General features: G+C 42.8%; 1 long non-coding RNA gene across 3 annotated transcripts in view; it reads right to left on the bottom strand.

The window, feature by feature from the left end:
* LOC140607494 (uncharacterized) overlaps positions 1-12,406 on the bottom strand; it is a 122,368-nt gene that overhangs the window by 36,613 nt on the left and 73,349 nt on the right. For 2 of the 3 annotated variants that reach the window (XR_012009497.1, XR_012009495.1), the window contains 2 exons: positions 9,406-9,616; positions 8,727-9,126 (listed from right to left, as the gene is read on the bottom strand). This is a non-coding gene — a long non-coding RNA (uncharacterized lncRNA). Of the gene's footprint in view, positions 1-8,726; positions 9,127-9,405; positions 9,617-12,406 lie in introns of those variants that run through there. The other variant, XR_012009498.1, reaches the window with a different exon arrangement.

Raw genomic sequence — 12,406 nt, forward strand, 5'->3', positions numbered from 1 at the left:
TGAGAGAAGAAACCAAAGGACAGACACACTTAAAGACAAGGAATATTGAAATGAATGGGCGGGCACATAGGAACAAAACTGGCTTCTCTCACAGTGTGGAAGGAAAGCCATCCCCCCCCCCCTTTGTGGCCGGAACTATCTTTGCAAGTCCATAGACAAGAATTCTTTTGCAGCTGGCTATCAGTGATTCACATCCACAGTTTAAAAAAAAAACCACTCAAAGACAACGGAAGATGTATTCGTTGTCTAGGGCTGCGTTAACAAAGTGCCACAAAGTGGGTGGCTTAAGAAATAGAAATGCACCGTGTCACAGTTCTGGAGGCTGAAAGCCCAAGATCAAGGTGTTAGCAGAGCCGGTTCCTTCTGGGGACTGTGCAGGAGGATATGCTCCATGGCTCTCGCCTGGCTTCTGGTGGTTTGCTGGCAATCCTTAGCATTCCTTGGCCTGTAGATGCATCATCCCAGTCTCTGCCTTCATGTGCACATCTATCCTGAGATCTCCCCTTTCTTCAAGGACACTGGTCATATTGGATCAGGGTTCCCAACCTATTCCAGTAGGACCTTATCTTGCGTTTGACTACATCTACAATGACCCTATTTCCAAACAAGGTCTCATTCTGAGGTACTGGGAGTTAGAATTTCAATGGATGAAGTTGGTGGCCAAGGAGGGACAAAAGTTGACCCATAATAGGCTCCAAGTCCCCATAGAATCAGAATACAATAATCTGAAAAGGTATGCTCCCATCAATACACAATTTTCCATGGAAATAGGAGGGGTTTTCTTAAAGAGCATCCATAAAACAATTTCAGAAAATATTGCAAATGTGGAGGCCTGGATGTTCAGAACTTGTTCCCGGTTTCTTTGTATGATTTGTCTAAAGAGTAAATTTTGTTCTGCTGATCATTCTCCAAATAGCCCAATGGGAAGAAACAGTCACAACTCAAAAAGGCTAAGGAAGTGCCCACTGCACCAAATTTACCCAAAAAAATCTTGTCTCTCTAACTCATTTGTAATGGAAGCTGGTTGCACTGATTTGAGGGTAGGGGAAGAATCTCTGTTATAACAATAATTCATTAATATAGTGTCTTCTAGTGTAATTCTCATGATCTTTTGAGGTAAGTTTGATCCCCATTTTTTTAGAGAGGGAAGGGACAGAGGGAGAGGGAGAAAGAGAATCTTAAGGAGGCTCCACATCCAGCATGGAGCCCCACGCAGGGCTCAATCTCACAACCCTGAGATCCTGACCCAAGCTAAAATCAAGAGTCTGACACTTAACTGATTGAGCCACCCAGGCATCCCCCCTTCCATTTTTAAAAAAGAGCTGAAAGATTCAAATTAATCCCCTAGAGCCAGAAAGCTGTATACAGGATGTATGGCAAGCATCCTTACTCTGCTTTATCTTACTGTCCTGCCTTCTTTCCCCTTTGTCCAAATATCCTTATCAGGTATTTAAACTGTTGATCAGTATTTATGTCTCATGCTATATCCCGATGCCTTCTGGAAATAAAACAAGGAATAAATAAGTTAAAAGCCACACAACCAGAACTTGAATGCAGTGCTTCTGCCTGTATCAGCACAGATACCAAGACGATGAGCCCTGCCCCCAAACACCACCACCACTTCCACACCAGGCTCCTTGCTCAGTGGGTCTGGTGAGTAACACTGGTGGTCAGAGCCCTGGGGGAAAAAACTGACAAGTGCCCCAGATTCTACATATCACACATGTAGCCAGACTTATGTCAAAAACATGAAAAAAGAAATTATAGCTCCTTGTAGCATCCTCATATCAACAAGATCAACAAAAATGAGAAGTATGGGATCTCAGGACTGCACAGTACCTGGATATGCTGTGTGGAGAAGACTCAATAAATATTAGCAGGTGCTCACTAAATATCAATTTGGTTAATTTCCCCCTTTCCACTTCTTGGGTAAAACCAGACCCACATAGCTTGCACATTAAATTCATCCCTTTCAGAACATATTTTTCATGCATTTTCCAGTGAAGTAGAAGGGATATATAGAGTATCCTTTTTAGAAGATGAAAATGTTCTGGAGCTCTGTTACATAATAATGTAAATATGCTTAACTGAATTGTACACTTAAAAATTGTTAAGATGGGGCGCCTGGGTGGCACAGTCAGTTAAGCATCCAACTCTTGGTTTCAGATCAGGTCATAATCTCAACGGGTGTCTACTTGAAATTCTCTCTCCTTCTCCTCCTCCTGCTTGGGCTTTCTCTCTCTCTAAATTAAATAAACAAATCTTAAAAAAAAAAATACCTAGGGTTGGTGATACCTATATTATGCCACACTTTATTAGTTTGCATGTTGACTGCAAAAAAAAAAAAAAGAGAAGAGAAAAAAGTAAGAAAGACATTTTAAATAGGACGGGGCTTGGTCTAGTTATCTTTAGGGAGGAGGTTTTCAAGAGATTCTCATGACAGCCACACTCTTTCTCAAGTTGCTGGTAATTTGGATGAACCATGCCCTTCCCCAAATCTCTCCACCCACCCTGACCCACCTCTGAACATACCCTTTACTTCAAACTCTCCTCTGTGAGTGAAAAGCAACAGCAAGTAGTAAAACCTATTACTCAAATATAAATTTCATGGTGACAGCAGAGGAAACGGCTGCTTTCTCTGCCCAGGTCAAGAGAGGAGAATCCACAAAGAAAGTCAAAATGGCTCTTTTGTTCATCAAATATTTATTGAGCTCCTACTATGTGCCAGATACTGTGATAGTTTCTTCAGACTATAATTCTAGGATGTGGCAGACATTTCTCTGCAGAGTTACCACTACTGCACAAGGGATGGGCAAATTTGTTCCCTCCTGGGAGCAAAACATTAGCTAATCCCTTGCACAGACAGAGATGTGAACCAGCGTTGCAGTAGAATGCAAATCCCTCTCTCCCTGGCTTAGAGTGTCTTTATATTCCTACAGCTGCAAACTACATACTTTTTCTTGCAATGAATTCATATGAATCAAAGGCTTTATCATGCTTTATAGACCCTTCACAAATAGAATTAATCCAGCAGGAAAGAGGCATGACCTGCCTGTCACCCACAGTGACAAAAGGGTGAAGGGCCACATCCTTTCACTCCGGTCTCCTCTTAAACTGAGAAGCACTGAGGACAAGAGCTGGAGAGAATTTCAGGAAATGTCCAGCCACCACGTCTTCTAGTTATGGTGGGGGTACCTCCTGAGACCCAGAGAAGTTAGGCAGCTTGCCCCCAGCCCACACAGCTGGAGCTAGTACACAGATCTCCTGACTTCATGCCAGGGACTTTCCCAACACACCTTAAAAGGTTTGGTTTAATTTTAAAGCACTCACATTTCTCCTCCTGCTGATTTTTAATACCTATCACGTTCTCCTGTGTTTGCTTGCTGTGGGTTTTATATTACTGGGGCTTTTCATAGTAAAATAAGGGAGATCTTGATTTAAGTACTTCTTTTAAAATTTCAGGCTAGCTCTTATGATCATTGGAGAATCACAAGCAGTAGTCTTTAACTGGTTTATTCATAACATGAAAAAATGCCAGAGCTCCTCCCCAGACTTACTAACTCTGGATCTTTTTTTTCCTAGCTCTGAATCTTAAAGAAGAGGTCCAGCTCTTGTATTAAGTGCCACCCCTCTCCTTCACCCAGTGACTCCAAAGATTGGGAATCATGGCTCCAGGTTGTTTCAGAGCAAGTTCTGCAAATGGTCCCTTCATGGGGCACATTTGTTCAGCGCAATCATTTGACAAGGAAACTAATTCTTGTAAATATTAAGAAAATCAGATGAGGGGCTCCTGGGTGGCTCAGTTGGCTACGTGTCTACCTTTGGCTCAGGCTATGATCCCAGCAACCTGGGATCAAGCCCCCCCCCCCCACATCAGTCTTCCCACTCAGCAGGGAGTCTGCTTCTCCCTCTCTCTCTCTCCCCCCCTCCCCATCACTTGTTCTCCCTCTCTCTCTTTCTCTCTCTCTCTCAAATAAATAAATAAAATCAGAAAGAAAGAAAGAAAGAAAGAAAGAAAGAAAGAAAGAAAGAAAGAAAGAAAGAAAAAAGAAAGAAAGAAAGAAAGAAAGAGAAAGAAAGAGAAAGAGAAAGAAAGAGAAAGAAAGAAAGAAAAAAAGAAAGAAAGAAAAAAGAAGAAAGAAAGAAAGAAAGAAAGAAAGAAAGAAAGAAAGAAGAAAGAAAGAAAGAAAGAAAGAAAGAAAGAAAGAAAGAAAGAAAGAAAGAAAGAAAGTCATAGGAAAGAATACGTACACATACATCCCCCTTCCACTCTAAAAACAGAAATGTTAGATATAACATTTTAAATATACAAAAATACATAGTTATGGGATACACAGATTAACTGTCCTACATTCATACAATGGAATAGTATTCAGTAATAAAAAATAATAAATGACTAAAACAAGTACCAATACGGGTGAATCTCAAAACCACTATGTCAAGCAACGGAAGCCAGATACAAGAGAACACATTGTAAGAGGGCATCTAGACCAAGTTCAAGGAAAGACAACACCTACGGTGATAAGAATCAGGTTAACTCTTGGGCAAATGGTACTGCCTGGAGGGAGACTTTTCTGGAGTAATAGGAATGTTCTCTCTTGATCTCAGGGTTGCACCATAAGCACGCCTAAGTTTTTGTCTTTTACTGCATATAAATTATATCTCAATAAGGCATTACCAACATGAAAAGGCAAAAAGACAAAATTCAGGCCATGCTCAAAAACAGAAGAAAAGAAAAAAAGGCTGGAGGACTATCAGATTCAATTCTTTTTCAAATTCAGCAACTGCCTGTCAGGAAAGAAGGCATGGGTCCGTACATGGCACTGAAAGGAAGCTCACCTTTCTCTGCAGTGTTTCCTACCTTCGATGACAAGCAAAAAGGATAAAATAATTTTTAATTCTGGGCTATGAGACTATGGGTATTTGTTAAATTATCCTCTCCACTTTTCTGTTGTGGTTGGGTTTTTTGTTTTGTTTTGTTTTGTTTTGTTTTGTTTTAAGGAAAAGGAGAGATCAAAGTGAAGAGAGACCAAGGTCACAGAGTAACATGCAGAAGGCATGTCTTCTGTCACTGAGTTCAGCCACCTTTCCACTCTCTAAAGCTGGCTGCTGGGGGCATTCTTCCTCAAGCATGTGCATTCAAGCAGCCACCAGTGAAAGGGCCTCACGTATTAAAAGATGTTATGCCTTGTAGTATTTGCATTTTATATTCTGTTTGGGTATTAATGTCTTCCCTTCATTCACTCAGATACAAAGATGAGCCACAGCCTCTCCTCTGAAGCATGTGATCTATCTTAGTTTCCTCATCTATAAAATGAATAGATTGAACCAATGAATCTGTAAGTTTCTTCATTTGTTTGGGCAATTGGCCAGCTACCTGTTTGGAGTTTTCACTGTTTGCCAGTCTCTGACCTTATGGCCCTTTCAGGTCTGACGGTCCATGGGAGAATCAATCCAATCATTTATTCAATTTTGAAGGGACACAATTCAGCCCATAATGTGGAGCTTTGAAAAATAGCAATGCCAGGGTAGGGGCACTTGGGTGGCTCAGTTGTTTAAACATCCAACTCTTGGTTTCGGCTCAGATCATGATTTCAGGGTCGTGAGATCCAGCCCTGCAATGGGCTACAGACTAGGTGTGGAGTCTGCTTAAGATTCTCTCTCTCTCCCTCTCCTTCCACTCTCTCCATCTCCTTCTGCCCCCATCCCTCCCCTCAAAAAAAAAAAAAAGGAAAAGAAAAATAACAATGCTGGGTCCCCACCAAACCTGATTTAGTGGGACACGGGTACTTTTTTTTTTACCATTCCCAGGGGATTCTAACATGTATCCAGCATTAAGAACCACTGGGGAGGGCTTCATTGGAGCTAAACAAATGTGGACCATAGTTTTCCCAACTATAAAGTGAACCAGCTAGACAAAATTATTTTAAAGTCTTTTTTCAACATTGAAATTTCATGGCTCAGAGAAAAGAAAATCGTCCATAGCCCAATTTTTCTTTTCATCCTAGACAATGCTACCTTTCATGGCATCCTCATAAGAAGTGGCACAACTGGGGTTCAAGAGCAAGTGTAAAGAAACTCAGAAGTTTTCAGGAGACCCAACTTCTAGCCAATGAGATGTTCCCCAGTAATACAGTCGGGCAGGATGCTCATGGCATGCTGCCCAAATGCTTTTGCAGCTAAAAGCTATCGGGAAAACATTAAGGGGCCCTGTCATTACTGTCTCCACACGGTTGCGATGGGACTCCTCTGAGAGCAAATTTGCACAAAGAGTATGGTATGCTAATTAAAATGGAATTCTGTGTGGATGTTTCATTTGTGGATTAGTTAAATGCAATTAGCATTTGGGGCAAAAGTGCTGTGGAAAAGAGGCTGAGCTGGGGACTTTGTTGGATGGAATAGAAAGGCTGAGCTTTGGCTAGGATGCTTAGGGGAGCTGACTCCGCAGTCTCACTGGGGGCTCTGCCACAGTGAGGAGAAATCCACAGAAACAGGCTGGCGGAACCCAAAGGCCAAGCCATGTGACACATCTGCTGCCTACTTGAGCTTACACTGTCCTTCTTTCTACTTCCTGTCTTGCTCACCACCATTGGAAGCACCATATTATAATAGCAGAGTGCTACTTGACATATTCATCTGTGGCCAACTGGTAAACTAAGACATCAAATATCATGTTCTTAGAAAACCTCTACAAAGAATCTTTTTTCCAAAGGGGTTGGGGGAAGGTCCCAAAGTCCTAGATGTAGTAGATAGGGAGCCACTTGAGACAAATAGGTGGAGAGCATGTGTGAATTGGGAGAATTTCTTTTTCTTCCCTCTGCCCAAAGGCAAGATATAGAGGCCTAGAAATAAGAGACAAGGGTTGACAGAAGATGAAGCAAGTTAGAGGGAGTATAGTGGCTGAGATCCTCCAGTTAATGAGAGGGAAGTAGAGAAAAGGGAAGAAAAATATGAGAGAATCCCCAGGAGTTTGAGTGTATCTGTAAATGGATAGACGAAGGTGCTCACTCATTCATTCATTCACTCATTCATTCATTTGAAAGAGAGAGAACAGAGGGAGACGGAGAGGGAGTAGAAGGTCTCCCTGCTCATCAGGGATCGATGCAGGACTTGCCCTGAGCCAAAGGCAGACACTTAACCAACTGAGCCACCCAGGTGCCCCTAAGGTGGTCTTTCTTGACTGACATTAGAAACTAAGAGTCTAGGATGCCTAAGAGGCTCAGCAGTTGGGCACCTGCCTTTGACCCAGGGCGTGATCCTGGAGTCCCCAGGATTGAGTCACGCATCCCTGCATGGAGACTGCTTCTCTCTCTGCCAGTGTTTCTGCCTCTCTCTCTCTCTTTCTCTCTTTCTCTGTCTTTCATGAATAAATAAGTAAAAATAAGTAAAAAAAGAAAGAAAGAAAGAAAGAAAGAAAGAAAGAAAGAAAGAAAGAAAGAAAGAAAGGAAAGAAACCAAGAGTCTCACCAATGCCACACATATTACAAGACATGGACAAGACACCAGAGATGCCAAAAGATGTTCCAGACAGGAAATGGTCAAGAATGTCCCCACATTCCTTGCTGATTGCATCTGACATGAAGGAACCCCAGAAAATCCCTTGTGCCCAAAGGAGGGGAAGGGAGAGGCTCACAGAAACAGAGAGTCTTGGTTGGCACCCTTGACCAGGGATTTCCATGTCAAGGGGCAAGATGATGCTGGAGTGGAAGGTTTGAAGGGCAGTCTGCCTCAGCCCCAGGATCCCAAGTTCCAGCCAGAACCAACCCTGAAGCTCCCCCAAAAGAGACTTCTAGTGTATTGGGCACAGTCCAGACAAATCATACCAGTTGTTTGTACAAAAGAGAATTTACTATCAAGAACTGTTAACTAGAAGGGGCACCTGGGTGGCTCAGTGGTTGAGCGCCTGCCTTCAGCTCAGGTTATGATCCCGGGGTCCTGAGATTGAGTCCTACATCAGGCTCCCCACGGGGAGCCTGCTTCTCCCTCTGCCTATGTCTCTGCCTCTCTCTCTGGGTCTCCCAAGAAAAAATAAATAATCTTTTTTTAAAAAGAGAGAGAGAGAGAGAGAAATGTTTAGAGAGATTTTTAAAAATCCTGAATCACTTGGTGAAAAGTCATCAGAATTTACATTAATCTCTTGAAGTTTTATCCTCATTTGTATTTTCATCACTGTGTACATCTGATTAATTTTAGAACAGTGACATTTTTGCCATTTTTCAATCATCCTAGTGTTGAATGTCTTATATTTTAGCCTCAAGTGACTTCACTAAGCTTAATAAAAAACAGTTCTGCAAATTGGGAAGGGTCACTTATATCAGATTGTACATTTTAGTCACTAATTATGTCTTCGATTGATATAGTTACTACAGTCAAATAAAGAGTTCTCAACTCCCAGACTTTTTGGGAACTTCAATTAAACCTGTTTACCAGCTGGTTCCCTTGAGAAGTCTCAAGGACAGAGCAGAGAGGGGGCAGGGTGATTAATGCAGAGGTGTCATTCTCAGTCAAGACCAGAGGCCAGGGACCTGATCTTAACAGGGACAGAGCGAACGTGGTTCCCTCTGAAACCACAGCCTTGTTGACCACATCCACCAAAGGATTCAGCTTCTCTTCCTCCACCCCTTGCACTTCATGCAAACATAAATGGGCAGTGGGGAAATTAATGAAGCACCTTGTGATTCCTGTCATAAATCACAAGCATGAGCATCTACCTTCGGTCTGGCAATTTTAAAGTTTATTATGTTCTGACTCATGCAGTCAAGAATGACATCAGTACCGTCTCAGTTTTGATATATAAGAGGATGACAACTTTGACGAATGCCCACTTTTACCTTCCCATTTCTGAAAGCCTATATGTGCCCTTTCTCCTTCCAGAGACAGTAAATTCACATTGGCTTAGAAGACACCTTCCCATGGCAGATGTCAAACTTTCTCTCGGAGTTTTTCTCCTTAGAACAATTGGCTCAGTGGGGTGCTCCTCAGGCAGAATTGTTCAGGGTTACTAGGACTAGAATCCCCCTCTCGGTGGTTATGACTATTGTTCCAGGGTAACTTAAAAAGTAGGCAGAAAAAAATTGGGCTGCCATCCACCAGAGCAGCTTTGTCATCTTCATGAAGTCCCATGGCCTGAAAGGAAAGTTAACACAGTCTCCAGCTTCTCTCAAAAATATCCATGTGTTGATCAACATCATGGTTGTGTGACTCCAGCATAGCCACCATCTATTCTTTTCCCCTTGCACACACATGCCACCCTCCTATCAAGATATGGAGTCTGGGAATAAACTGGAAATGTTGCCTTGGGCATTAGCTCATAGACAGAGCTTTTCTTAAGTCCTCCAGGCTGATGTGGGCACCCTCTTCCTGGTACCCATGGCGCTTGGCACATTCTTCCGTGACAGCACTTACCTTATCGTGGGTAACCGTTCCAACACCCATCAGATTACAAGGCCCTTGAGAGCTCCGAGCACAAGGTCTAGTGGGCAGGGGCATCGTAGCACAGTGATTAACTCCCAGGCTTTTGAAGACATTCAATATCATAGGTTTAATGACTGCTTCCTCCACTTGGGTGTGTGACTTTTGGCAGTTCCTGAATTTCTCTGATTCGTACTTTCTGTACCTGTGAAAGAGGGTGAAGATACTTATCTCACAGTATTGTGTGAGCATCACAATGAGAGGATATGTGTAAAGCACTCAGCCCAGGGACTGACAGAGCAAAGCCTTCAATATATGGTAGCTATTATTATTATTATTAGGTACTCAGCAAATGTTATAGAACAAATGAAAACACTTCTAAACGCTCACCTGCTCTACTGAGATGGCTCTCTATCTTATTCCTCTCCTGTCACCTCCTTCAATCAATAGCTTTCTACCTAAGCTGTACAATTACCTGGGGAGCATTGCAATGTCTGATGCCCTGGCTGCCTTCCAAGTCAATGAAATCAGGACGTCTGAGGTTGGACCTGGGCAGCAGGAGCCTTTATGGTCTCCAGGTGATTCCAACATGGGGCCAAGGTGGAGAACCACTCCCCTAAATAGAAGTGCTTCTCAAAGATTAGTCCTGTGTCCTCTGCTCCTCCTGCTTTACATGTCATCCCTGTGGGAATGCATCCCCACTCATGCTTCACAGCTGTCCCCTGGGCTGGTGACTCCGGGACTCTCCTTTAGGACCTAACTTCTGTCCCTAGTACCAAACGTGCATGTCCTTCTGCTGCTTGGCCCTTTCATTGAGATAGCTCACAAACCTTTGGACCCACAAATCCAAAACAGGAGTCTCTGTTCTCTCATCCCCACCCTCAATCTACCCTCGTCCTGGGTTCACCATCTCAGGTAAGGGCAGGAACAGCTTCCCACACACTGCTCACTCCTAACTCACTCACCTTCCAGCTTCATAGAAGTCAGTCATGCAGGGATTCCTGGGTGGCTCAGCGGTTGAGCATCTGCCTTCAGCTCAAGGCCTGATCCTGGAGTCCTGGGATCGAGTCCCACATCAGGCTCCCTGCATGGGGCCTGCTTCTCTCTCTCTCTCTCTCTCTCTCTCTCTCTCTCTCTCTCTCTCTCTCGAACAAATAAATAAATAAAATCTTAAAAAAAAAAAATCAGTCATGCAGACTCTCAGTTTCAGCTTTGTGTGGCCTCTGCATCATCCCCATCTTTATGCTCAAACTGCCTCTGCCCTAAATCGAACCCCAGATGCCTCTAGCTTGGACTCTGCCATGATCTCTTATTCCAGTCTCTCATAAATCTTCCCATCTTTCTGCAAAGTGTTCCTAAAACAGTCTGGTCACACCACTTCTCTGCTCTAAGAATGTTTCCATTGTCCTCAGTCCAACCCCTTGCCTGGGCTCAGGGCTTTCTAAGATTTGAAACCAACTCCCCTTCCTTATCTCCCACCTAAACCACCCACAGCTTGCTCTCCAGCCATATGGGTTTATCCTCCCTTCCCAGGACAATTGGCCCCCACACCCTGCAATCTAGCCTTCCAACTTTCATCCAAGATGCAGCTCCCATCTCATCCTGTCTGGCTCTCTGCCTGCCTGCCTGTCTGTTTTTCTCTCTCTCTCTCTCTCCTCTTCATATTCTAGCTTTCCTCCTTCTTCAGAAGCAATGCACCACTCAAACCTCCAGAAAGAGTTCCAACTTCCTGCGTCAGCCACAAGCCATAGGAAGCCTAGCATTCCATTGGGTTTCCTCCAATGCTACTCTTATAATGGAAAATCTCATGATCCTCACTTCTCTGTATGATCCTAACCTGCCCAGATATGGGACAATTGAGCACGCTGAGGCTGCTTTCAACCCTGGATCTAAAGGGGGGTCCTGGCAAGCGGGAAGCTCATTTTCCTATTAGCCCCCATGATTGAATGAAGTGTTTTCAAGCCACTTTTTCACTATCTCAGGGCTGAGAATTTTATTACCTATCGTGCACAGGATTAAGAACACAGATTCTGGATCCAGGATGCTTTGTAGGTTCGACTCCTGGCCCTGCCACTTATCACCAGTGAATCCTTAAGCAAGCTACTTAGTGTCATTGCTTCAGCTTTTTTACTTGTAAAATGGAAATACTACTACTGACTTACAGGGTTGTGCTTGAAAATTAAATGACTTAATCTTTAAAGGTCCTCAGAAAACTGTCCAGCACATGGTAAGGTTGGCATAACTACTTGTCAAATACACAAGGAATCTTACTGAGCACATGCTAACAAGCCACCTAACAGAGTGTAAACCTCCTCGGGGCAAAAATAATGTCTATTTGTCAGGAATATTATTTCTGAGTTCGAGCTCAAAAAAATATGTGAGCGTGAGTGCTGATTGCTGGTAGAAGTGGAAACTGGTACATTTCTGGGAGATTATTGGATGATACATATCAAATTTTTTAACATAACTTCCCTTTGATCCAGTAATTCTACCTCTCAGAATGTTTTCTATGACTTAACTAAAAAATGTGAAAAGATGCAGCCATCAAGATTTTCTCTGTGTGTAGTAGGGAAAAATGGAAACAACCTTAATGTCCATAATGTTGGCTACATCAGGCATGGGACACATACATGATGGAATATCATGCATCTATTAAGAGATGATGTTGTGTGACTGTATTCTGAGGACATGGAAATATGTCTAAGATATATTACTAGGTTTCAAAAGTAAGCTACACAACAAGGCTGGGATGACTTTGTTTTTTACACATGCAGGTACATGTGTTTACATATGGATAGAAACACACTAGTAAGAATCCACATCAAATGTTAAAAGTTATCACATCTGGGCAGTGAGATTATGGATGACTTGCACCCTTTTTTCACTTTTAAATTATAAAAGGGTATGTTTTTAATTCATCTGTCCTTAAATGAAATAATATTGAAATATATGTGGTAGGAACAGTGAAGTTTCCCTCACCTTCCCTGGGCACTTA

The sequence above is a fragment of the Canis lupus genome, chromosome 16 (assembly GCF_048164855.1).
Source record: "Canis lupus baileyi chromosome 16, mCanLup2.hap1, whole genome shotgun sequence".
In the NCBI taxonomy this organism is placed as follows: domain Eukaryota; kingdom Metazoa; phylum Chordata; class Mammalia; order Carnivora; family Canidae; genus Canis; species Canis lupus.